The sequence below is a fragment of the Podarcis cretensis genome, assembly GCF_951804945.1.
Source record: "Podarcis cretensis genome assembly, chromosome: 4".
In the NCBI taxonomy this organism is placed as follows: Eukaryota; Metazoa; Chordata; class Lepidosauria; order Squamata; family Lacertidae; genus Podarcis; species Podarcis cretensis.
The window spans coordinates 53,015,007-53,040,206 of NC_137173.1; the positions used below are offsets into that span (position 1 = coordinate 53,015,007).

General features: G+C 44.2%; 1 long non-coding RNA gene across 2 annotated transcripts; it reads right to left on the reverse strand.

The window, feature by feature from the left end:
- Positions 1 to 1,049: 1,049 nt before the first annotated feature.
- Positions 1,050 to 25,110, reverse strand: LOC307213863. Of its 2 annotated transcripts, none has more exons than XR_013837753.1 (3): positions 9,753 to 10,049; positions 3,712 to 3,948; positions 1,050 to 1,635 (listed from the first exon to the last, which is right to left on the reverse strand). It is a non-coding gene; the product is annotated as an uncharacterized lncRNA (long non-coding RNA). The 2 variants fall into 2 exon arrangements; XR_013837754.1 differs by lacking the exon at positions 9,753 to 10,049 and adding an exon at positions 24,815 to 25,110 and having other exon boundaries at positions 1,074 to 1,635.
- Positions 25,111 to 25,200: the final 90 nt, after the last annotated feature.

Sequence of the window (25,200 nt, forward strand, 5' to 3'; positions counted from 1 at the left end):
TCTAACCGACGCGGCCCAATGAGCCGAGCCGGCGGCGATCAGCGGGGCGTTTGGAGTTAGGAGCACGGCAGGCGTGGACAATAGCAGGCGCACGCGGGGAGCCAAGTGGAGCGCGGGGGAGGGGGGGGAGGTGGCAGGAGAATAGGCGCCTCCGACCACCGGAGCGGTCGCTGAGGGGGCGCTGGGCGAGAAGCGCGTCAGCTACGTTCCAAAGCCGCGCGCGCACCTCTCGCGCGCGCGCTACCTGCGAAAGCGGCGCTCTTTCTTTCCTTCAGGGCCAGTGACGCTAACCCAGTTGGGCTGCCAATCTGATACGGAGTTGGCCAATCAGGAGAACGACCTGGGTTAAATTAACGCGGGCCGAGGGAAAATGCTACGTGATTGGCTATTGACCGAGGGGGGGGGAGGTGGGTGGCTTATCCCACCCATTTGGGCAGGGGTACAGACGTTTGGTCTGTAACACGTGGATAGGAGAAATGCTCCCACTTCTTTTTTTACTTTTTAAAGTGGTGGTCGGGTGGGATACTGTTAACCCCGTTGAACTGGGCTACTGGGAACTTTTTTCATGTAGAAAATACTGTCTTGGTAATGACCATTGTAACTCCCTCCCCCCCCCCCCCAGGTCCAGTAATTGCTCCCTTCTCTTTTTCATTTCCCTCTATACTGGCTCTTCCATATCCCACAACTGTGTGTGTGTGTTTGCCAATTCAGGAAAGTTTATAATGCGCTTGCAATGTACAGCATTTTAGGTCCCTCGTTGTAACCAGTTTGAGACTTGTTTTTCTTTGAAGGGGGACGGAGGAAAGTACAAAGTTGCCATTCTTGTAAGTAAATATTAGCACCTTCGAAGACTAGTCTATGAAAGCTTATACCGTAAGAAACCTGTTCCAGGCATGCTTACATTCTGGTATGCACAAAGCACTGCAGCTTCAATAACATGCCTCAATACACTTTTACCATAACAGACTTAGCAGGGCCTCTGGAGATTTTTGTAAGTACTTTACTATTTAAGAGTGAAATAAAGAAAGCAGAAACTTGTGTTCAGACGGAATTGAGTAATGTTTATTGAATACTAGTGTAACAAGGCATATTCTTCACAAAACCCAAAATATTTGACATGATACAATGCATCTGTAATATTCAATTTTGTTTTGTTTTGATAACTTTATAGTGTTGTGGCACCCACCCTTTGGAATTCCCTCCCCTTATTAAACATTAGACAGGTGTCATCCCTGTTGTCTTTTTGGTGCCTCCTGAAGACCCTTCTCTTCCAATAAGGCTTTTAAGTGGAGATCTTTTCAGGATTTCATCAAGTTTTCTGTGCTGTCTCCTAAGATGAGTTGCTGATTGTTCCCGGAATGTAAGGATCAGACTACACATTGTGTGCAAATATCGGTAACCTAACCCAACTGGTCCATTCTTGTATGGAAAAGCAGGTTTGAGAGAGCTTGGTGCTTTTCTGCTGCAACGGCCACTCCCCAACACACTACCTACTTCAACAAGATTCCAGATGACCTGTTTCATCACACAAATAAGACAGCAGGAGCAGATTCCTGTTCCACCTGGAATGTCCCCTCCTCGTCCACCTGGCCAGGATCGTTATGGCTTGCTAGATGTTGATGTGGCTTGTTGTTTCTTTTCTCCAAAAAAAATAAAGTATATCAATTTTAGTTGTATGCTGCTTAGGAAGGTTTTGTATCCTGAAGGGTGAGATATAAATTATTATAATAAATAATCTTCCCTTGCCACTTCAGCAATCTAAATTGCAACCCCCCAAGCTGTTTTTTGAGGGAAGAAAGGGCCTTCAGGGGGTAGTTACACATTTCCTTTGTTCTGCATCATAGAGGCCACTTTAAATTATTCCATGTGGCAGCTGTCCCTATGTGATGAAACATTTATGTACAGCACATTGTTGCATGGTTCTAACAATTTTCTCTGAGCCTTGCAGGCCTTTCCCTTGTTTTCCATTTATACATTTGCAAAAATGTGGAGAAAATTCAGAGCTTGTGAAGAACCACTGCACACAAATGGATTCCTATATGGAGGCAGCAATGGAACTTCCTTCCATGTAAGAGTGCTTAAAATCATATTGTGAGACAAAATTTGCTTCCTTCTGCTGTTTTTCATTTCTAAATAACTGAACATGATGGGTGATAAGTAACATTCTTACATTTTGCAATGTACAATAATTAACACTAAATCACATATTATATGGTAAAGGTAAAGGGACCCCTGACCATTAGGCCCAGTCATGACTGACTCTAGGGTTGCGGCGCTCATCTCACTTTATTGGCAGAGGGAGCCGGCATACAGTTTCCAGGTCATGTGGCCAGCATTACTAAGCTGCTTCTGGCGGACCAGAGCAGCGCACGGAAATGCCATTTACCTTCCCACCGGAGTGGTACCGATTTATCTACTTGCACTTTGACGTGCTTTCGAACTGCTAGGTTGGCAGGAGCAGGGACCGAGCAACGGGAGCTCACCCCATCGCAGGGATTAGAACCACCGACCTTCTGATCGGCAAGTCCTAGGCTCTGTGGTTTAACCCACAGCACCACCCACGTCCCTATAACATTCCACAGTATGGCTTCTCCTACTTGTGCTGTTCTATTCATCTTTGGGAGCAATTAACAAAAAATTATAAAAACTAATCATGCAATATTTAAACAATATTCTCCTGAAAATTCTTATCTGTGTGGTGTTAATGCTCATTAAATGGATAGTAATACATGTTTAAACTGATCCTATCATGATATGTAACAAACCTGCATATCCATAACAGTTATGGCACAAAAATATTCTTGCTTTCTCCACCAGCACATCACCTTCATTCAGTCAACTGTGTATGCCAGGAATAGGATAACTGCCCTTATCTTGTGACTGTGGAACTAAATGGACTTATCACTGTTTAAACCTATCAAAGCAAGAAAGGAAGGCCCTGTTTTATAATGGAGGCAACACAAGTTAGGCGTGTGACTCTTTTATATTACAGTCAGTAGTTTAGACCAGAGGATGTTTTGATAATAGACCAAAAGGAATGTAGAAAACTGTAATAAATAGTATTACGGCAGCATGGATTGGTCTGTTTAAAAAGTTTGTAATGACACGCAACTCAATTCTAGGCATGTTGACTCAAGAGTCCTACTCTGTTGAATAGGACTTTCCTGTAGAAAGAGTGCAGCCTTTAATCCTGGAATGGTGGGCAGCTGTCCTTTATAATATTTATTTTGCTGTTGTAGTTGTTTGCTTGTGTTCATCCACTCAATGACCAATACAGAATAGCTACTTACTAGTAATATCCAGATAATGGAAAGCTGTAATTGGCACATAGCACTTTCTGTATTTCTCTGAAGAGTTGGAACAAGTGTGTGAAATGTTGGTTATTGCATTCTTACTGTGGAAGTGAAACATCTTTATATTGTAAAGGTCTGTACTTTTACCCCATGCATCCTTTAAATCTATATTTACAGCAAAGATGGGGAACCTGTATGCGTCCCTCACACCTGCCCCAGATATGTCTGGACTCAGTCTCCCATCAGCCCCAGCCAGCATGGCCACTGATGATGGGAGTTGTAGTCTAACAATATCTAGATACTGATACATGAAGGATGCTTTCCAGAACAAATCAACTAGTTAGAGTAATAAAACTGCCATATATATATATATATATATATATATATATATATATATATATCACCAAGATTTACTCACCCATTGATGCTAGGCCCAGCAAAGAAAGGATAAAAGTTAATAAATCTGTCAGACATTCTCAGCGCTAGAGGATCAACCAGGAGCCTTCAGATCTTCTCTTATTCTGCTGCCCCACGTGGCAAGCCAACAAGACTGTATGGGAGGCTGTGGTGTGCTTTTGGATTCTAGACTAGAGCCACTCCACACACCCAGGCAGGCAGCCTGCTGACTCTTCCTGACCTCACTTTGTGCTGTTGCCTAAGGAAAAGCACTGACTAAATCATGGGATAAATTATTCAGTTTGTCAACTTACATTCTCATTCTCTTATACTGTATAATACTTTCTGAGTGCTATGATATATTTGTATATTTTTGTGCATTTCAGTCTCTTCATTATTCACAAGTTACCCTTGATTCGTGACAAGTTAAGATTTTTTTTTTAAGAGGGTGTCTTTTCCCCAAACCAAAGACATAAAGTATGTGAGACTAATCAATCTTCATTTATTTCATCCTTCTGCCCTGCCTCTCAATATATAGTGTAAGCAAAAAAAGAAAAAACACACAAAAAACTAGAGCAAAGTTTGTCAATGTACATGGCAGTTATCCCTTCAACTCAGTTGCTCCTTCTGCTAAGCTACCACACTCCACCACACTCCCCACCCTTGAGCTCAAAGAATGATTTGGGTTTTAGCTGGCAGAGGGCAGGTAGGATGAGGCAGCTGTGATGAACAAGAAAATCATGAAAGTGCAAACACGCAGACAGCCTCATGCTTCACTGGGCTGCAGTTATAATTGTGATGGCTTATATGTGCTCATCAATGAGAATGATGCAATATTATTTGCAAGTATAACTAGTTATTTCTATCAGTGAAGAAATGAAGAGCTAAGAGTGAAATATGCAATCATTTCATTTGACTAATTTAATATATATGTATTACTGATTCAGGAACTCGTTGACTCCGTTTAATAACCCTGGAAGATACCAAGTTTCTTTGGAAACCCAAGTCACTGTTACTTCACCTATAACTGGTGTTTGATTGAAGTTGGAGCTTGGTTTTGGCTGCTGTTTCACTTTCTCTGTGGTTTCACTGTTAAGCAATCGGTTCTGTGGTTTTTCTGACTTGTAACATCAAGGGGGAAGCCCCTGCTCATACAGAAGTGTTGGAGCTTCAGATTGCAGCGTAGTTTATTAGAAGATTGCTTTGGCAACATGAGCCACAATCCAGTAAATACATTGAATGCACAGAAGATACACACACCCACCTTTTCCCACTGGTGTTTGCCACATTTGCTTTTAACACTGAACTCCAACAATTTTACACTACTTTTATTTCTCTCGTTTTTTAAAAAAAGAGTTTTAGTTCTTAGTGCTGCCAAGCCGGTAGAATTCAGAACCAGGCTGGTGATGAAGGGACAACTATGACCAAGATCTAATCAGGCCACTTCACATGTGCCAAGTCACATCTGCACATGAAGGGGTAGGCAGCCACAGCCCTTTGTGCCAACTTGAATACCACTCTAGAGGGTCCCCTGTCACCTTTAAGAAGAAAATCAGGGGCCACAATGAGAAGTAGAATCTGAGCAACCCCTATGTGTGTGTAGAATGCACTATGTTTGATCCTGACCTGCACTTGAGGAAGGCGGTAGGCGATTTTTGTCATTTCCTCGTTACCTCTGAAATGCTGGTAAGCCCCTGGAGCAACATCAGGAGCCTGCAAAAATATCCTCATGGAGAGTGAGGAGTCTACTGGATCTCAATCCCTTCCATGAATAGAAATGAGTTATCTCATTCATGGAAGGCACACCCATGCATGTAAATCTTTGGATCCTTGCCCCTGTGTATGCGTGCATCTGTGGCCTGGGATACTTAGACTGGCATTGATCACATCCCTGGATACTTCCTGTATTACCTTCTACTCTCTCCAAATTCTGGCAAATAGGAGAACGTATTTCCATCCTAGAGTTTGTGCTGCTCTTCTGCCTTTCAAGCACACCACCCAGGCACCTTTGGGAGCTTTCACCTGGTGACTGTAATGTTTGAATGGGCCTGTTCTTCCATGAACCATGTTGGAGGTGGTCTGAAATGTACTGATAAATATATTTACATTTATTCTCCAATCTCTGAGATTGCTCTTGTTTGTTTGGGATTTATTACACAGAGATTGCTCTTGTTTGTTTGGGATTTATTATACTTTTTTTTTTTTTTTGCATCGCAGATACAATCCAGTGGGATGGGTGGCATATTTGTAGGGCAATGACTTAAAGGCAGGTACTGCAAAGATTGAAAAACAGAATTTGGCACTTAGAGAGGCAAAGAGTGCCACCTGCTGGGATTTCCTAGGTTTCATTTTCTTTCTTGGTAATGGCTATTGCACATTTTTCAGTACTAATGTAAAGTAGATGAATTTCAGTGGGATTACCACTTTACAGCAAAAGACTAACAATGATTGTGGAACAAGCTTTTGTGGACAGATGAAGTGGGAAGTCCATGAATACTCATGCCATAATAATTGTTGTTAGTCTTTCTAAGATGCATGCTTACTGAAATTACCGGTAATCAATTTGCAGTTGAAAGTAAAGAGTTAGGTACATCATGCCAGTCTTACTGATATTTATTCAAAGGGCAGTTCCACTGAATTCAACAGGTCTTATATCCAAGTAAGGTATTTAATTTCAAATGTACTGATATCCAGTATTCTGAAGGGAGGTATGAAGGTTGGTTTTGGTCAAATTGGATTGGAGACCATTCATCTACTAACAAGGAAGGGCATAGCTGTATGACAGAGCATGTAATTTCATGCAGTAGGTCTTGGGTTCAGTTCCTGGCATCTCCACGTAAGATTGAAAAAAAGTCTGGCTGAAACCCTGGAGGACCACTGCCAATCAGTGGAGACAATAATGAGCTAGACAGACCAATGGCAGAAGACATTTTACCCTATCCTTAGAAGTCTGATTGGTGGCTTTTCACTCTACCTGTATAAATGGGATCATAACCATCAAAAAATATCTTTGTATATTTAAAAGAATACAAATAAAATGTTATTAAAGATTAAAAAAAACCAAAACAAACTACATATTGAGGCAGACAAGAGGGAGTGGAACAGAGGCATAATAATAAAAATCCTTGGAGCCTAGGCAAAGTAACTGGACTTCATTGTTGAAGAGGAAATAGCCAAGGGCTAAAGGTAAAGTAGGGACGCGGGTGGTGCTGTGGGTAAAAGCCTCAGCGCCTAGGGCTTGCCGATCGGAAGGTCGGCGGTTCGAATCCCCGCGGCGGGGTGCGCTCCCGCTGCTCGGTCCCAGCGCCTGCCAACCTAGCAGTTCGAAAGCACCCCCGGGTGCAAGTAGATAAATAGGGACCGCTACTGGTGGGAAGGTAAACAGCGTTTCCGTGTGCTGCGCTGGCTCGCCAGATGCAGCTTTGTCACGCTGGCCACGTGACCCGGAAGTGTCTCCGGACAGCGCTGGCCCCCGGCCTCTTGAGTGAGATGGGCGCACCAACCCCAGAGTCTGTCAAGACTGGCCCGTACGGGCAGGGGTACCTTTACCTTTACCTTTAAAGGTAAAGTATGGGGTGCTGGTGGCGCTGTGGATTAAACCACAGAGCCTAGGGCTTGCCAATCAGAAGGTTGGCGGTTCAAATCCCTGCGACGGGGTGAGCTCCCGTTGCTCAGTCCCTGCTGCTGCCAACCTAGCAGTTTCGAAGCACGTCAAAGTGCAAGTAGATACAGTAAATACTGTAGGTACTGCTCCATCGGGAAGGTAAATGGCGTTTCCGTGTGCTGCTCTGGTTCACCAGAAGCAGCTTTGTCATGCTGGCCACATGAGCTAGAAGCTGTATGCCGGCTCCCTCGGCCAGTAAACAGAGATGAGCGCCACAACTCCAGAGTTGTCCACGACTGGACCTAATGGTCAGGGGTCCCTTTATCTTTACCTTTAAAAGTAAAGTAGAAGCAACAGGTATCACAGAATGCAGGGTCTTAATTGGGAGACCTGTCCACATTTGGCAAACAGTCATGAAAGTGTTGCTGCAAGGCATGTTAGTTAGATCATCACTTACGTCTTCCTCTTTTCTGTTTTTTTCCTTCCCTCACGTTTGGTCAGCCACACTGTCCATCCATCTTTCCTTTCCTTGTCTTTCTTTTCCAATTTCCAGTGCTGCAGTCTCACTCTTTTTTCCAACTCCTAGTTCTTGCACACATGCCTATGCACTGTGCATGGGGGCAGCTGTTGCTGACGCTGTAAGAAGATGGGCATGCAAGCAAAGAGGGACTACGGCTGACTCCCACTGTTCTTTCCTGGCCCATAGATTGAGAAACAATGGTCTAGAAGGCTAAAGCACTGTTTTAATGGAAGCAGCCAGAGAAAAATAAGAGCTAGCCACTTGATGGCAGCAGTGTAGTAAAGGAGGAGGAGGGGGAGGACTTGTCTTGGCTGGCTGGCTTGTCTTCCCTCTCACTTTGCAGTCTATAGCCCTGCATTGTTGCACAAGGAAACTACGTAATTTCACAGTCTTTCTCTCTATATTTGTTATGTTTGGAACTTGTGAGTGAGGAGCAACAATTCTGGAAATTTCTGCAATAGTTAGCAGGAGAAAGTATGCTTTCCTCTAAGGTTTCTGGGGGGAAGTGGAGGCTATTGTAGATTTCAAGGAAATCAGATATTCCTCCTGTCCAAGCAAATTATCAAAATAAGTAGTGTGGACTGAATCCAGAAAACAGTGCCCATGGCTTGGTAGCTGTCAAGTATTTCTCCATGAAAATCTCTACTTTGTTCTTGTCTATGTTTCGCCTGTGATGGACTTTGTACTTATGGCAAAGTAGAGAGGTGTCAGCTGACTTGAAAAGATAACTGAGTAACATACAAAAATCGTAAGGTAGGGATGTTGGTCTAATGGGGGGGGGGCAGGGCAGTCAAAAAGCCACAATAGGGGGATAATCTCTATTGGGACCACCTAAATTTCACAAAGTACCCGCAAGCTTTTGAATTCTCCAGAAATTATCTTCACACTGGATGTACAGCAAAACAACAAGGAGGAAAAAAATCATGCTGTTTGATCCTAACAGTCTGGGCTTGTGCAGGGCATGTTAGGCAGATGAAGTTTGTAATCCTAACCACTGCTTTCCCCCCCAAGGGGTACGCAGTGCTGGCACCTCTTTTTTGTTGTTGTTAAAAAGTGTAGCACTACTGTAGCAACTTCATGGTGAGTACCGGCACCTATTTTTCTAGAAAAAAAGGACTGATCCTAACTACACTTTGCTAGATAGTAAGCCTCATTAAACACAATGAGACTTATTTCTGAGTAAACAGGCACTGAAAGACTGAAATCCTGTGCTCACTTGCTTCCTAGTAAATGAGTACAGTAAGTCCACAAATTACATCAGGGTTACATTCTGGGGATCACACCTAAACCCAAAATTACATATGGTCAAAACCCATTGGGTTCAATGGTGGGTGGGACTGCCAAATTCATTTTTCCTGGAACACCCACACCTTTTTATTTTTTGCAATGTGTGTAAAGTTGAATGTGCACAAGTTAAATGCACTAAGTTGCGGACTCATATAGGATTGCAGCCCTAGGCAGCAAAAGCAAACAGTATCTCATCCACTGTGGATTTGGCGGGGGTGGGGATATTTACCGAAACCTTTTGTAGGTGGCATAGGAGGTACTGGTGGGGACACTGGTGCCCACGGGTGCCATGTTGGTGAAACCTGTTCTAAGAGCTTGAGGCAGGAACTGAATCACAAAATATACTCTGCTAGATCTTTCATGCTTTCTTTCATAATTTTGCAGTTTTCAACCTGTGACTTTTGCCATCAATGCATGTTGAGATACAGACAAGGGCTGGATTATGTCTCTGTCATGGTCATTTCATGATTTTCAGTGGGAATTTATTTGTGATGCTTATGACTAGTAGGCACGTTGCTTCATACAGGAAATACAGTTTGTATTCATGCAACTACCAGCTTCTCAATAGCCTTTGGCTGAATTTTCTGTCCCAGATCTCTTTCATTCAGTTATTCTACTATAATAGCAGGACTTTTTTCCAGCCGGGCCTCACCCAAACTGAGTTCCGTCACCTCTTTGATGTGTTCCGGCACCTCTTTGTAGCATACAGCAGTGGCAAGGCGCCCAGAGCTGCGTGTTGGAGGCTTCAGACTGCATGCCACTCATGGCTTTGTTTCTGAGGCGACATTGTAATGCAGTCGCAGTGATGCTGGCGGTGGGGCAATCAGGCGAAGAAGCGTTCCCCCTCAAAAAAGCATTTCCCCCCCTAAAATAAGCTCAACAATTTATTTGTTGTCCATCAAAAAAAAGTGGGAGTTCCTGCACCTTTTTCTGGTAAAAAGTACTGTATAATATATAATTGTGCATGGGATGTTAGTGTTGGTTTCTGCTCTCTTCACTGTGCAGCGAAGTGCTTGTCACGAGACAGGTGTTTACATTCCACAGTCTGTGCTGTTGGGTTTTCCCACGGGAAAGGAGACTGGATGTGACGTACACTGGTTTCCTGTTTTTCACTGTTCTCACAGAGTTTCTCTCCGTGCTTTAGAGGAGAGAGGATGCTTTCTCTGCTCCGGCAGAGGCAATATGTTTTTCTGTAATCTACCAGCTTTGAAGTGTAAATAAAGTAATATAGAGTATGTGGCACGTACTCCTCATCATTCCGCTGTGCACGGGCTACTGCAAATTTTCAACATTCCTGGTTATGGGCCCAGAACAACGCAGTCAAAGTGACGGATGGACTTCGGAGTGCCGGCAAAGAATGCAAAGGAATGCAGAGGGACGGATCGGACGATATCTCTGCGCGTCAGGATGATTGATGAGAGGTATGTTGCTCATGCTCCGGGCAGCCTGCCAGCTCCTAATTAATGGCTTTATGGCTGGACTTTGAACTTTTAAGGCCATTTTGCCGGGCACAGGCAAAGGCTCAAAGGAACAAGCTCCTATGCTGGGGGAAACCGAAAGTAACTTTTAAACGTGCTTTTGGAATAAAGTAGCTGCAGAAAACAGTGACGCAGCTTGATTTAAGGCAGCAGAGAGAAAGCACTTTTGAACTTGCCTTTGGAATGAGGCTTGAAGCAGCACAGACACAGCTTGTATAAAGCAGCTTGATTTAATGCAGCAGAGATGATGCAGAAGGCTAATGCCAGAGTCATGATGGCTAGCTGCAGAAGGCTGGCTGATGCAAATGGGGAATCTGATGCCAATCAGCCACATGCTCAGCTCAGAGTAGCTTGTGATACTGCCATGATTCAGAAAAAAGCAGACCGCCAGGGTGATAGCTGCATGGGAAAGGGGGAGTCTTCACAGACGTCATCCCAGAGTGCAGTGAAACCACCAGATGGCACCAAAGCTTTGAAGGCAGTGAAATGCTACTCGTGTGGACGTCTAGGCCATATGAAGAGGGAATGCAGATATCCCAGGGCCAAGACAGAGCAGCGCAGCAAAAGCTCATCGCATGGAAAAAGCAAAGGCAAAGGTCCAGGACAACGCAGCACAAGGCAATGGTCTCACGCTTCGCTCCAAAGGTTGCAAAGGTCCAGAAGACGTCTAGATCTTTCTTTGTTGTTGATTTGGCTGCAACGCACCACATGTGCAACGATAAGCGACTGTTCGTGTCTTTTACACCGCAGGAAGGTGCGATTCACCAGGCGGATGACCACACAATCCCCAGTAAAGGCTACGGAACTGTTGTTCTTCACAGTTTGGACTTATCGATAAAAGATGTGCTTTACGTACCAGATGCCAAACATAATCTGCTCAGCGTTGGACAGCTGAATGAGCGGAAAATTGACGTTTCCTTTAAGAACAAAAGGTGCATCATCACAAAGAAAAATGATTATGTATTGCATGCTGAATATGTTGATCGTTTGTATGTTTTATATTATGATGATGTTGTGCAGGATGACACTTGTTGCATTGCAGGTTCTAACAAAAGTTTGCATGCAGGATGTATTCATGATTTTCACCGAAAATTTGGTCATTTGAATTTTGAGGCAGTATCTAAAATGCCTGCCTTGGTTGAAGGTATGACTATTAAACCCTGCAGGTACCACATGAAGTGCAAGGCATGCGCAGCAAACAAGGTGAAAATGGCTGCGAAAGGTAAGGTGTCTAGTAGGCAAGCTACAGAACCATACCAAATTGTTCATGCTGATTTGGTTGGACCACTAGCGCCCTCTTTGGGTGGAAACAGGTACTTCATGGTTCTCATTGATGCATTTTCCAGGTATATTTATGTGTACAATCTCAAGCAGAAATCAGAGGCTTTTCCAAGGTTCAAAGAATTCTGTGCTTGGTTGGAAAATGTGCATGGTAAGAAGATAAAAACTCTTTTCACTGATCGCGGGGGGGAATTCACTTCTCAGCAGTTTGAAGCTTTTCTGTCTGAGAAAGGAATTCAACACGATTTGTCTAGTCCTCGCTCGCCATGGCAGAATGGACTTTGCGAGAGGGCAAATCAAACATTGCTTCAAGGGTTAAAAACCTTGCTGCATGATGCCAATCTTCCAGAGAGTTATTGGGCCGAATCTCTCTCGTGTTTTGTTTACAGTTATAATCGCAGGTTATCTTCAGCGATTGGTTGTACCCCCTATGAGAAGATGTTTGGCAAGAAACCATACATCAAACACATGAAAATTTTTGGTTCTGACATGTGGGTTCACTCACCACAAAACTCCAAGTTAGACAAGCGTGGTTTGCATGGTATCTTTCTAGGTTATCAGAAAGGGTCTTACAGAATAATGATGACTGACTCTAAGACAATTAAGCTCACAAGAAGTGTTGAGTACAATGCCAAGTGGGGGGAGAATGTGGGAATTTTCCAATGTTATCCTGATGACAGTGATGAGACTGAGGATAGTCAACAGCAAAAGCAGCCGCAACAACCCACACCCACTGATGAAGGTTCTGATTCTGAGTCTGAAACTGAATCGGGTGATTCAGAGGATTTCAAGAGTGCGAAAGCATCTATGCGACCCTCTGAAAGCTCTGATCAGGAATTGGAAGAACCATTGTTCACAATAGGTCACTTTTCTCCTAAGAAGGAAGAGGAGAGTGTTGAAGACCTAAGGCTAATTCGCAGGTCACAAAGAGCAACAAAAGGCAGACCTCCAAAGAGATTTGCTGATGAGTTTGCCAAGATAGCAGTAACAGCTGTTAAAAGCTCCAAGAAGGTATTTGAACCTTCAAGTTTCCAAGAAATCCAGGATTTGGATTCAAAGGAAGCTGAGCCATGGTTAAATGCCATGAAGGCTGAGCTTGATTCCTTGGAAAGGAACAAAACATGGGAACTTGTTCCAGTAGTTCCAGGAATGAAACTGCTTGGAAGCAAATGGGTCTTCAAAGCGAAGACTGATCAAAATGGCAAGATAGTCAGACACAAAGCCAGATTGGTAGCCAGAGGTTTTGCACAGGTACCAGGTGAAGACTATCACGAGACCTACTCACCCACAGTGAGGTATGAGAGCATTAGGCTTATGCTCAAGCTAGCTGCAGAGGAGAATTTACACATTAGTCACCACGATGTGAATACAGCTTTTCTGTACGGATCTCTAGGTGAATCTCTTTATATGCTTCCACCTGATGGCGTACAGGTAAAACAGGGATTTGTTTGTGCTCTGAAGAAGTCCCTTTATGGTCTCAAACAAAGTGCACGGTGTTGGCACACAAAACTCACTGAAGTATTGTTTTCTCTAGGTTTTAAGCAAGGGAAAGCTGATCCATGTGTATTTATCAAAGAGGAGGGGCAAAAGAAATTGTATTGCTTGTTTTATGTTGATGATCTTTTATTCTTTTGGGATGATGTCACAACGTACAATAACGCCCTAGCTCAACTGAAAGAACACTTTGACATGAAAGATCTTGGTAAGGTAAACAACTACCTATCTCTTGAAATAGAGAGAGATCAAGATGGTAACATTCTAGTTCACCAGTCACGGAAAATTGCTGATGTGTTAAGCAAACTAAACCTGATGGATGCTAACCCCGTAGACACACCGATGACAACAGGTTATCAGATAGATGACACTGAAGAAGCATTTTCTGACACTAACTGTACAGAAGTGTGCTAGGCAAGCTAAACTTCATTGCCAGATGTTCAAGACCAGACATTGCTGTTAGCTGTAATTTGCTAAGCAGACAAGTCAACAATCCTAGTGTTAAGGATTGGAAAGCTCTGAAACGCATAGCGCGGTATTTGAAAGGCACTATGCATTACAGACTGAGATTTAACAATCAGAAGTCTGGTGGTCTTGAGATATTTGCAGATGCAAGTTTTGGAAGTGACACTACAGACAGGAAAAGTACGTCTGGAGTTTGCTATATGTACAATCAGGGTCTATTTGATTGGTCATGCAAGAAGCAAACAACAGTTAGCTTAAGTACTTGTGAAGCTGAACTGAATGCACTGTCTTATTCACTTAAGGATTGTGAATGGTTGTTACAATTGTGCAAAGACATGAAAATTCCTGTCAAATGTCCAATCCAGGTTTACCAGGACAACAAAGCATGTTTGGCTTTGCTGAATTCTGAAGGTTGTAAGCAAAGCACAAAGCACTTGCAATTGAAGATGCAAAATGCTAGGGAACGTATTCAGAAGGGACTCGTAACGGTGTCCTATATGCCAGGTAATGAAATTCCTGCTGATGTATTGTCCAAGATTGTATCAAGGGATCAACACTGTACCTATGTGCAGAAGTTGGGTTTGTACTGATATTGTACGAACACGCTGCCCAGTGATGTTCACAGAAAGGGGGAGGATGTTGGTTTCTGCTCTCTTCACTGTGCAGCGAAGTGCTTGTCACGAGACAGGTGTTTACATTCCACAGTCTGTGCTGTTGGGTTTTCCCACGGGAAAGGAGACTGGATGTGACGTACACTGGTTTCCTGTTTTTCACTGTTCTCACAGAGTTTCTCTCCGTGCTTTAGAGGAGAGAGGATGCTTTCTCTGCTCCGGCAGAGGCAAGATGTTTTTCTGTAATCTACCAGCTTTGAAGTGTAAATAAAGTAATATAGAGTATGTGGCACATACTCCTCATCATTCCGCTGTGCACGGGCTACTGCAAATTTTCAACAGTTAGGGGAGTGGCAGTAGCTATGGTGGGGGGGACACACATTTTGCTCCTTTTGGGGTAGTTCATCCACTTTCAGTTCCCACTGTAGCAACCCCTGCTGGCACCTGGGGGGGGGGGACTTTGGCAGAGAGTTGTTGAGCTTTCTTTAGGGGATCTGCAAAAGTTTTTGAGCTTTTTTGGGAAACATCACCAAGAGTTCCTAAACTGGCATTTTGAGGGACGCCACCCGCTCTGCAGTGCCCAGCAAATCCCCGTGCCACCCTGCAGCTCCCCTGCTGCTCTAGTGACACCCAGCAGCCCCCGTGATGCCCTACAGCCCCCACTGCCAGCCTGCAATACCCCCTGGTGCCCAGTGCACCCTGTACTCCCCCTCCTTCCTTCCTTCACTAATGCATTCAGCTCTCTTCTGTGGCTCCTAGCTGTCAGCATGCAGCAGTGGCCGCACCCCAGGAAACGTCTTTGAGTAGCCAGCTAAACCAGGTAAGGATAGCCAAAGGCGCTTAAACCCTCGGTGAAGGCAGGCTCCAGCAGACTGAGCGGACAGGACCAAGAGAGGGTCCAACCGTCAAAAAGGTGGTTTCTTAAACCTCTGCTGCCTTGTTGCTATATTCATTCACGAGAAAGGTTTCAGGAATAAACTCTGAGGAATGAACTCCATCCGTTGCCTTGTAGGACATTTTTGGGAGAAGAAAAGGCCAAGGAATAAACCCTACACAAATCCAGCAGAGAGATCCTAAGGTGGTTGGGTGGCATGTTCTTCTCTACCAAGGCAAAATGATTAGTATCCTGGAGACAGCCAAGGTCAGGCCACTGGCATCAGCTGGGCTTGACTGTCACCAGGTGATCGGCACTGAACTGTGTTTGTGTTACACGGAGCTATCACAGTGCCCACTGTGACAAAGATCAGTCCTTGGCAGATAGCAAGATCCTCCTCCAGCCAAAGAGGACCTATAGCACAAAACAGAAAGTGTGGTCTCAAATTAACATTGCCACAAGAGTCATAGCTGAACTTTGTGGATGCTTTTCTGATTCTGTTGAATAAGCACTACTGCTTGTTGAGCACTAGAGACAGGTTGAAGAAACCACATCAAAGAGGCAAACTACAACATAGCTATGCCTTCTTTTGGCAAAAGAGAACCGCAGAGCCCCAACTGGTTTGAGGCTGGCATAAAGGACACAGAGCCTGTTATTGCTGCAAAGCGTGAGGCTCTTGTGAACTACAAGCATACAACCTGCAAGAAGACATATACTTGTATTCAAGTAGCAACAGGGATCTGTTCACCTGGCATATCTCCATGCCAAGACAAGAGTGTTGTGGGTTCATATCTGAGAGATGCTGTTTGCAGATGATGCAGCCTTGACAGCACACTCTGAGGAAGCTCCACAGAGAGACTCATCAACCTTTTTGCCCAAGCCTGCAGGAAGTTCAGCCTCACTATCAGCCTGATGAAGACCAACTTCCTTCTCTGGAAAGGGAATTGAGTTGAACACCCCTAATTCTGTCCATACCTGGAGCTGGCCCTTCATTCAGTCTCCTTTTGTAAAATACTTCCCCTATTTCTGCTTCCATAGTACTTACTTCAAAAGTTTTCTTGCCATTAGCTACTGAGCTGAAAGCAGAACACATACACACAGTGAGAGAGAAGAATTGCCATTATATTTTTTTCATTCTACCATCACATTTTGTGTACACTTAATCACAAAGAAACCGTTTCAGATGTTATCAACCATTTGTGAGAGTCACATTTTATAGATGTCAAGTAGGGAATTCTCCCTCATGAATTATTTCCAACTGAATAAAAGTCTCACCTGCATTGTAATCCTGTGCAATTACTGGGAAATCTCATTGATTTCAATGAGATTGATTGATTCTGCACAGGACTGCAGAACTACAGTGCTGCTGCCTGAATGAGGACAGGATTGTTACAGGAGCAAACACCAGTCATTTTTTCCATTGCTACTGCTGACCAAACAGCCATGGCCCTTTCTGCCTTGGCGCTGGGTAAGAGCATGACCACATAGAGCAGAACAAACAGAAAGAACAGACAAGAGTTCCAATGCAGGTCAGTATAGGTTACTGGAAAGTATTATCTCTATATATTACTAACAGACAGAGCTCTGAATACTGGCATTGAGGAATACCACCCAAGAAGTAGGGAGGCAAGGGAAGAGCACTTGGGTGGCAGCATTATCTCAGTTACTTGCTCACTGTCGCCTACAGAGCCTAAGCCTGTTGAAGTTGTTGACTAACTTTTACTCCTTACTGTCTCAGTGTCTCATCTTTTCCCAGGCAGCCTTCCAACAAGGACAAGAGCAAGGATGTTTTCCACTCCCGGTGCAATTCAGAAGACAGTAGACTGACAACTAGACTAACAACAGCAATGGCCAGTGTGACTCCAGCACTTCCTTTCTGGTAATGCCACCTTAATGCTGTAGGCTCCTGTAACTTTGCGAACAGTTTAACAAACACATAAGTATCCTAGCATAAGAATGCCAGGATGCAGAATGCAGGCAGTATTCCTCTGCTACCACATAGTTTTCACAGGCACAAGAGCCCTGGTGCAACATAAGAGTATGGCAACCCTACTTTTCTATTTTTAGTTCTGGTTTTCAAAACAACATCACTGAGGCTATTCAATAAGAACATTTGCTTGTTTTACAATTCAGAAGTTGAGAGAGTGCTGCTGCAATCAGGTCCTTCTTACAGGCTACCCTTAGTCACCTGGTTGGCCATGGTGACAGCAGGATGCTGGAGTGATGGGTGATTCGCCTGATCCAGCAGGCTGTTCGTATGCTTATGTTATGATGATCCCATACATGGCACTGGGGGAGGAAAGCAGGCATATCCTGGATAAGACCACTGGGAGACTGTAAAAGCCCCATCATGTGCTTTTCTGTCTATCTCCATGACCATGCAGTCAAGTGTATTGCTCTGTTGAACAAGAGGACTGTGTTTTATTCTTCATCTCAACAACTCTTTCTGAAATGGTTACTTTTGCCCCATGCAGGGCTTGACTTCCTATATGTTGCTGGTGGGATTCATCCCCTGGCTGCCATTTTACTTTGTGTCCTTCACGGAACTATGAGGTATCTCATTCTTATTTCCTGTAAGCCTGCATGCCTCCTTCCTGCGGGGTTGTGGAACTGGATAACTTATGACTGGAACAACATTCCTTCAGACCCTGTTCAACCAAGAAAAAAAGGGCTTTTCTGCCAGTCAGGAGATCCAAGTCCAAGGAAGGAGTCCTGGAGCTTGTTGCCTCTAGCATAGATACTTCCTGCCTAAACCAGTGAGCTGTGGTATTAGATGAATTGGAGGGTGCACTGCGAACTCTTTCTTGATGCATACTTGTGGAATGATTCCTTGCCATCAGTGATTGGTACCTTCCATACGTGGGTTATTTAATACATTGGTTTCCACTTCTCAACCCCCACCTCCAAAAGAAAGAATTCTGTTGAGAAACAATCTGTATCTAGGACAATGTACTGTATATTTTTACCTGTTTTATGGCTTTGCTTGCCTGGAGGATATTAGGTCATAAATGTATAGAGGACCAAAGGTTATTGGCTCAGGATAAGGATTTTCTTTCTGCTTATTTTATTTCACAACAGATCTAGTTGTTCACTTTCATCAGCCATTCAAAAAGACCCTAGTCTACAGTGTGTCCCCAACCCCCCACAAGTAAGACCATCAAGTCCAGAAATTAAAATTACCCAGCTGTACCACTTATTTTCCGTACAGGGTTAGGGAATGATAGCTTTTCCTTATTAAGGCTCTTGTATACAGTATGTGGTGTCAAGCATTAGCACATTATATGTTTTGATAGATAGCCTATATGGGAAGAGATATAAAAGAGTGTGTGAATGGATATTGATAGGATAATCTGCTTACTCATCGAGTGTATTACGAATGTGTCAAGAATGTTTCTGCAGGAAAAACTCGACTTCAGCTAGTTTCATAGAGAGTAGGCACCCTGTATATGTAGCTGATTTAAGCCTAAAGCTCTGATATTGAGAATGGTACTTAATTTCTATGCATGTTCAAAGCTAAGGCAAGAGAATGCCGCTATATAAAGGTAAAGGTAAAGGGACCCCTGACCATTAGGTCCAGTCGTGGCCGACTCGGGGGTTGCGGTGCTCATCTCGCTTTATTGGCAGAGGGAGCTGGCGTACAGCTTCCGGGTCATGTCGCCAGCATGACCAAGCCACTTCTGGTGAACCACAGCAGTGCACGGAAACGCTGTTTACCTTCCCGCCAGAGCGGTACCTATTTATCTACTTGCATTTTGATGTGCTTTCTAACTGCTAGGATGGCAGGAGCAGGGACCGAGCAATGGAAGCTCACCCCGTCGCGGGGATTTGAACCGCCAACCTTCTGATTGGCAAGTCCTAGGCTCTGTGGTTTAACCCACAGTGCCACCCGCGTCCCATGCTGCTATATAAGATCTGTATAATTTCAGAGGCATACCTAGGCTCCTTTGTGCCCATTACTCCCTTGACAAGGAACCTTAGAGTATCTCTTTCCCCATTTTTTTCTGGTTTGGCAAATGTTTGTTTGCTGTGACATATCAGGAATGCAGAATAAGTTATAAAGCATGGAATCATGAGGCAGGAGTGGGGGAGGAGAGGAGAGGAGAGGAAAGGAGAGGTTAATTCTGTGCTTCACTTCACTTGAAACAATACACACAGCCATGGTGGTGGTGAGGGCATTAAGACCATTAAGTCCAGGTTCTAAAATCACTTAGCTGCACCACTGGCACATTCAACAGAAATATTCACTTCTAAATAAAAATAAAGGAGCATCAAATGGTTCCTCTGGTCCATGGAAGCTTCTGCCCCTGCTGCCTTTCCCAGATACCCTTCTTCTGTTTCTTTGCTTTTTGTTTCTGCACACATCTTTTTGTTGCTGGGTTTCCCTTTCTCATTCATTCCTCTATCCTCTTCTCTTCTCCCCCCCTCTTTATTTCCTTTTTATTTATCCCCCTCTTTCTTCTCCTCCTCTGTCCCCTTCTATTTTAGTAAAATTTGTCACTCCTCTGCCTCACCTGCTGTAGTGCTGCCACCTGCAGTGGCACCGCCCTGCCTGCTCGCCCCCCCCCCCCCACGCACAGGCCCTGCAGCAGCTGCCCCCTCCTCCTCAAGGCCAGTCCTCGGTACACCCCTCTGAAGGCCTGTGAACTCCACTTTTGTGGGTTCCCAGCAGCTGCTGTTATGACTAAGTAAAGTTGCCTTAAACATCACAATGGTGTGGTTATTGAAGAAATCCACCACACTACTGAGCTTCTTTGAGAGTGAGATAACATATAATAAATTCAGAAATACTCAGTCAGGAATAATTTCTAACCAAGTTAGGATTACATGAATTCAGCATCTAGCAAAACAGTTTTGTCACTATAAAGTTTCAAAATAGCTTTGTGATTTTTATTTTTTAGTTGCACGTGGGAAATCAGCTGAGGGATATGTTGGTTTAAAAAACAACAACTGGTGGATAGGTGTGCAGAGACCTATGTGTGGCGGGGTGTCCTACTTGCCATCCTCAGGACTCTTGAGAAACTCACCAAACCTGCTACATCTGAAACTGGGTGTGGAGAGTGAAGCTGGCTGCTAAATGGGACACTGCTGTGGGCAGCCAGAGGACACTCCATCCACCTTGGTGCTTGCCCATAAAAAGCAAGCCTAGCAAGAGTAGTGTGATGTCAGCAGCAACCCTTCTATTTGTGAGACATTTAAAGTTTGTTTGGGCCTTGGGTAAGAGGCATAAGAATGGCCCATCTAGTCCAGCATCCTGTTCTCATGGTGACCAGCCAGATGCCTGTGGGAAGCCTCCAAACAGGACGCAAACTCCTGCGGCTTCCAGCAACTGGTATTTAGAAACACTGCTGCCTCTGACCATCAGTAGTCTTATCCTCCATTAATTTGCCCAATTCTCTTTTAATGCCAACCATGTCTAGCACTGTGTTCTGTCAGAGCAAGTTCCATAAGTCACCGTTAAGTTCTATGTGAAGAAGCACTTTCTTTTATCTGAGAGCTAGGGTGGATGGGTGGTGCCCTGGGCGAGAGTCAGGAGGATAAGAGGGGAGGGTGTGTCTCTATTTTTTAGTCATTTATATTAACATTTGTCTACAGTAAGCCTGCAACTGATGCACATTTAACTTATGTGCATTCAGGTTTATGCACTAGGCAAAAAAAAAGTGGGCGGGCATCTGGGAAAAAAGAAAACCCTTTGGCAATCCCACCTGCCATTGCACCCAGTGTGTTTTGACTACATGTGATTTTGGCTTTAGGCATGATCTCCAGAGCATAACCTCCACATATGTTGAAGGCTTACTGTGTATTGAACTGTATTGTTATAGCATTTTTGTTGCTTTAGTGTTCTATAAACCACTTAGTGATACTTCTGTATATCAACTGGCATTGAAATGGTCTAAATAAATAAATAATGTTTGGCTGAGTTGTGAGCTGGGTTTGTGGTGCAGTATGTAGAGAAGCAGGACGCAGGTGGCACTGTGGGTTAAAGCCTCAGCGCCTAGGGCTTGCCGATCGAAAGGTCGGCGGTTCGAATCCCTGCGGCGGGGTGCGCTCCCGCTGCTCGGTCCCAGCGCCTGCCAACCTAGCAGTTCGAAAGCACCTCCGGGTGCAAGTAGATAAATAGGGACCGCTTACCAGCGGGAAGGTAAACGGCGTTTCCGTGTGTGGCTCTGGCTCTGGCTCTGGCTCTGGCCAGAGCAGCGATGTCACGCTGGCCACGTGACCCGGAAGTGTCTCCGGACAGCGCTGGCCCCTGGCCTCTTAAGTGAGATGGGCGCACAACCCCAGAGTCTGTCAAGACTGGCCCGTACGGGCAGGGGTACCTTTACCTTTACCTTTATGTAGAGAAGCAGTCACATAACCGCATTGCCATATGCTGAATTCTGCATGGCTTATTCTCTTTCCTTAACATGCAAAACTGGTTGCATAAATTGGCCCTCAACCAGGAACAATGAGATGACAGAACTGTTAAGAAATGTTTCTCTCAGTGAATGCTAGTACAGTCAGCTAAATACATTATGTTGACAATAAAACTAGTGCCTAAGGTATGAGCACAGAACGCATGTTTGCTCCAATGTTCTCAACCTACAACAATTGCTACAACTGTGTCTCTCATGGAAGCCAGCATCTTGAGAAACCATAAAGTTGATGGGTAAGTGGGTAGCTATGTGTTGCACATGGTGTGCAGTACTGTACTGGCACCTCTCTTTTTTCAGTTAAAAAGTGTGGCACTTACTGTAACAACTTCATGGTGAGTACCGGCACCTATTTTTCTAGAAAAAAACACTGGTTGCACATAATGATTATCTCCTCATCATGAAACATCCTTTTTTTTTTTATAAATATTTATTGAGATTTTTTTAAATACAAAAAGCGAAAATGATAAACAATATAACATGTATCATAACACATTTTTCAAAACTTCTTTGGACTCCCTCACGTCTCCCACTCCCACTTACATCATTGTAAATTTTTTCCAGCAATTTATCATCTTATTTATATTCTTAAATCTTGTTCAATTAATTTAATCTAATCTCCAAAAGTTTTATGTTTTCCTCAATCTCACTTATCGTCAAATTCAAATCTAATTCAATGGTAGGCAATTATTTATGATCTAGCATCCTTCTTAGCATTCGACCAAATTACAATACTTTTGTAAATAAATCTTGAATTTCTTCCAGTCTTCTTCAACCCTCTCTTCTCCCAGGTCTCGAATTCTACCAGTCATCTCGGCCAGTTGCATATAGTCCATCAGCTGCATCTGCCACTCTTCCAGTGTGGGTAGATCTTGAGTTTTCCAGCTCTTAGCGATAAGTATCCTTGCTGCCGTTGTTGCATACATAAAAAATGTTCGGTCCTTCTTTAACACCTTCTGGCCGACAATGCCCAGAAGGAAGGCCTCTGGTTTCTTAGTGAAGGTATACTTAAATACCTTTTTCAACTCATTATATATCATTTCCCAAAAGGCCTTCACTCTAGGGCAAGTCCACCAGAGGTGAAAGAATGTTCCTTCATGTTCTTTACATTTCCAACATTTATTATCAGACAAATGGTATATTTTGGCAAGTTTAACTGGGGTCATGTACCATCTATATATCATTTTCATTACATTTTCCTTCAAAGCATTACATGCAGTGAAGTTCAGCCCAGTGGTCCACAACCTTTCCCAGTCCTCAAACATGATATTATGCCCAATATCCTGAGCCCACTTTATCATAACCGATTTAACCATTTCGTCTTGTGTATTCCATTTCAGCAGCAAGTTATACATTCTTGATAATACCTTAGTTTTTGGTTCTAACAATTCTGTTTCCAACTTCGATTTCTCCACCTGGAACCCTACCTTTTTGTCATTTTTAAAAACTTCTTTAATCTGAGCGTAATGTAACCAGTCTCGCACTTTATCCTTCATTTTCTCCAAACTCTGCAATTTCCAATTGTCTCCGTCTTTTTTTAATATTTCCCAATATTTTGGCCATTTGGCCTCCATATTGGGTCTTTTTCGGGCCTTAGCTTCCAGAGGTGAAAGCCACCTCGGAGTTTTGTTTTCCAATAAGTCTTTGTATTTTGTCCAGACATTAAAAACTGCTTTCCTGACAATATGGTTCTTGAAGACCTTATTGATCTTAACCTTATCGTACCATAGGTATGCATGCCAACCAAAAGCATTGTTAAACCCTTCCAAATCCAATACGTCAGTGTCTTCAAGAAGTAGCCAGTCTTTTAGCCAGCAAAAGGCTGCGGCTTCATAGTACAACTTTACATCCTTTGTATCAGCAAATGGCATTATGTGTATGCAGGAGACCCTGACTTCAGTCTTCTCTGAGCCATTTGGTCAAATCATTATCCTGCACGGTTGCTTTGTAAGTTTTGAAATTCATATACAAATTCATGTGCAAACCACACATACATTAGGAACAAAGGAAGCTTCCTTATATCAAGTCAGACTGGTGGTCCATCTAGTATTATCTCTACACTAACTGGCAGCAGCTCTCCATGTTCCACGTAGGGGACATTCCTAGTCCTACCTGGTGATGCCAGGGGATTGGACCTGGGCCTTCTGTTTGCAAAGCAAATGCTTGACCACTGAGCTACATATCTTCCCCTATTCTAGCATATGCTACAAAACACAACCAATTAAGCCTTCCCAGCTCATATACGACTAATGAATACATGCATATGTAGCCGTCACAGATCAGCCTGTACATTCTGGCTCTTTATCCCCAGAAAAAAGGAAACTGCCTTTTACCGAATCAGACCATTAAGTTTATGTATAGTATTACTGTCCATGCTGACCAGGCTTTTAGATGGAATATTTCCAGCCTGCTGTGGACATGTGGAGGGTTGAACCTGGGACCTTCTTTAGCGCTGAGCTATGGCGCCTGCAAAATGATTTTTCTTTTTTGTAATACAGTGGTACCTCTGGATGCGAACGGGATCCGTTCCGGAGCCCCGTTCACATCCTGAGTAGAACGCAACCCGCGTCTGCGCACACGCGGGTCGCCACTTCTGCACATGCGCTTGATGTCATTTTGAGCGTCTGCACATCCGCGAAGAAACCTGGAAGTAACCTGTTCCGTTACTTCTGGGTCACAACCTGAAAAGATTTAACCCGAAGCTACTTTAACCCGAGGTATGGCTGTATTTGAAGCTGTCAGATGAGATTAGAATGGTAGAATATGATTTGGTTCACCAAACATCACTAGTGAAATAAGTAGTAGAGGTGGCACTAAAATAATATAGCGCCTACATATATAAATATATATATACATATACATATACACGTGTGTGTGTGTGTTTGTGTGTGTGTTGGGATGGAGATGCTCATGAACCGCGCAGCCACCCTTTCCAGTGGAAAGGGATAAGCCAGTGAGGTTCAGGTTGTCAAAGTGATACGCTAAGGACCATCAGCCCCGCGCTTTCGGAAACGGAGTCATTTGCTAAGTCGACATTACCCAAATAGGTCAAGCTCCGAAACAGGACTTGACTTGCTCCTTGGTCTCTGAGCACCAGTCACCTGAATGCCTGAGGCGAAAAAGGGAGCAGCCCGACCTCGTGATCCTCCCTCGTCCGGCACATTCGCTTCGGCTGCCACTCGTGAGCATCGCTTCTACTTGTCTCCAAGGGAATTGCTGCCAAGCGGGTGGAACAACGAGTCTCTCTCCCCGCCCGCCGCACACAGGGCGGGCCACAGGAGACCTCTCCGGGCGGGAGGCCTGTCAAGGCCCCCTCGCACTGCCGAAGCTCTGACTAAGAAAAGGCGCTCGAGCTGCCATTGGCTCGGATAAAGGGGCCGAGGTGTCTTTCTCCCCTTCTGGTTGGAGAAGGCGGGAGAGCGTCGGCCGGGCGATTGGCCGCCTCGTCTCGCGAAGGCGGGCGTAGAATGCGATCCGAGCGCCGCGA